The following is a 2,475-nucleotide window of genomic DNA, read 5'->3' on the forward strand; positions in this document are numbered from 1 at the left end:
GAATCAGGCCATCATTTGTGCCCAACTCCCTCGGCCGGGCACCTGGCCTCGGCCACCTACGATCCCGAACGGAAAAGGATTTCTTCCAGATGAAAGCTGCCACAAACTGGAAGACCAGCTTCCATGGATGGCCGAAGGCCTCCTACAAACTGACATCAGGCACCTGGGCAGCTGACTTTACTTATTAATAAAAACAGGCCATCCTTTGCGCCCAACTCCCTCTGCCGAGCAGCAGGCCTCGGCCACCTACAATCCCAAACGGAACAGGATTTCTTCCAGATGCAAGCAGCCACAAACTGGTAGACTTGCTTCCCTTGGAGGGCCAAAGGCCTCCTAAAAACTGACACCTGGCACCTGGGCAGCTAATTTTACTTACCCCTGAAAACAGGCCATCCTTTGTTCCCAACTCCCTTAGCCGGGCACCAGGCCTCGGCCACCTACAATCCCAAACGGAACAGGATTTATTCCAGATGCAAGCTGCCACAAACTGGAAGCCTGGCTTCCCTTGGAGGGCCAAAGGCCTCTTACAAACTGACATCAGGCACCGGGGCAGCTGACTTTACTTACCCCTGGAAACAGGCCGTCATTTGTGCCCAACTCCCTCAGTCGGGCACCTGGCCTCGGCCACCTACAATCCAGAACGGAACAGGATTTCTTCCAGATGCAAGCTGCCACAAGCTGGAAGCCTGGCTTCCCTTGGAGGGCCAAAGTCCTCCTACAAACTGACATCAGGCACCTGGGCAGCTGACTTTACTTATTCCTAAAAACAGGCCATCCTTTGCGCCCAACTCCCTCTGCCGAGCAGCAGGCCTCGGCCACCTACAATCCCAAACGGAACAGGATTTCTTCCAGATGCAAGCAGCCACAAACTGGTAGACTTGCTTCTCTTGGAGGGCCAAAGGCCTCCTAAAAACTGACACCTGGCACCTGGGCAGCTGATTTTACTTACCCCTGAAAACAGGCCATCCTTTGTTCCCAACTCCCTTAGCCGGGCACCAGGCCTCGGCCACCTACGATCCCAAACAGAACAGGATTTCTTCCAGATGCAAGCTGCCACAAACTGGAAACCTGGCTTCCCTTGGAGGGCCAAAGGCCTCCTACAAACTGACATCAGGCACCTGGGGCAGCTGACTTTACTTACCCCTGGAAACAGGCCGTCATTTGTGCCCAACTCCCTCAGTCGGGCACCTGGCCTCGGCCACCTACAATCCAGAACGGAACAGGATTTCTTCCAGATGCAAGCTGCCACAAACTGGAAGACTAGTTTCCCTTGGAGGGCCAAAGGCCTCCTACAAACTGACATCAGGCACCTGGGCAGCTGACTTTACTTACCCCTGGAAACAGGCCATCCTTTGTGCCCAACTCCCTCTGCCGGGCACCAGGCCTCGGCCACCTACAATCCCAAACGGAACAGGATTTATTCCAGATGCAAGCTGCCACAAACTGGAAGCCTGGCTTCCCTTGGAGGGCCAAAGGCCTCTTACAAACTGACATCAGGCACCTGGGCAGCTGACTTTACTTACCCCTGGAAACAGGCCATCATTTGTGCCCAACTCCCTCTGCCGGGCACCTGGCCACGGCCACCTACAATCCCGAACGGAACAGGATTTCTTCCAGATGCAAGCTGCCACAAACTGGAAGACCAGCTTCCCATGGAGGGCCGAAGGCCTCCTACAAACTGACATCAGGCACCTGGGCAGCTGACTTTACTTACCCCTGGAAACAGGCCATCATTTGTGCCCAACTCCCTCTGCCGGGCACCCGGCTTCCGGAACCTACAATCGTGAACGGAACAGGATTTTTTCCAGATGCAAGCTGCCACAAACTGGAAGACTAGCTCACTTGAAGGGCCAAAGGCCTGCTACAAACTGACATGAGGCACCTGGGCAGCTGACTTTACTTACCCCTGGAAACAGGCCATCATTTGTGCCCAACTCCCTCAGCCGGGCACCAGGCCTCGGCCACCTACAATCCCAAACAGAACAGGATTTCTTCAAGATGCAGGCTGCCACATGCTGGAAGACTGGCTGCTCGTGGAGGGCCAAAGGCCTCCTACAAACTGACAACAGGAACCTGGGCAGCTGACTTTACTTACCCCTGGAAACAGGCCATCCTTTGTGCCCAACTCCCTCAGCCGGGCACCTGGCCTCAGCCACCTACAATCCCGAACGGAACAGGATTTCTTCCAGATGCAAGCTGCCACAAACTGGCAGACTAGTTTCCCTTGGAGGGCCAAAGGCCCTCCTACAAACTGACATCAGGCACCTGGCAGCTGAATTTACTTACCCCTGGAAACAGGCCATCCTTTGTGCCCAACTCCCTCTGTTGGGCACCAAGTCTCGGCCACCTACAATCCCGAACGGAACAGGATTTCTTCCAGATGCAAGCTGCCACAAGCTGGAAGGCTGGCTTCCCTTGGAGGGCCAAAGGCCTCCTACAAACTGACATCAGGCACCTGGGCAGCTGACTTTACTT

Source organism: Chamaea fasciata, unplaced genomic scaffold, assembly GCF_029207755.1.
Source record: "Chamaea fasciata isolate MVZ Bird 193981 ecotype frontalis unplaced genomic scaffold, bChaFas1.0.hap1 SCAF_144, whole genome shotgun sequence".
NCBI lineage: Eukaryota > Metazoa > Chordata > Aves > Passeriformes > Sylviidae > Chamaea > Chamaea fasciata.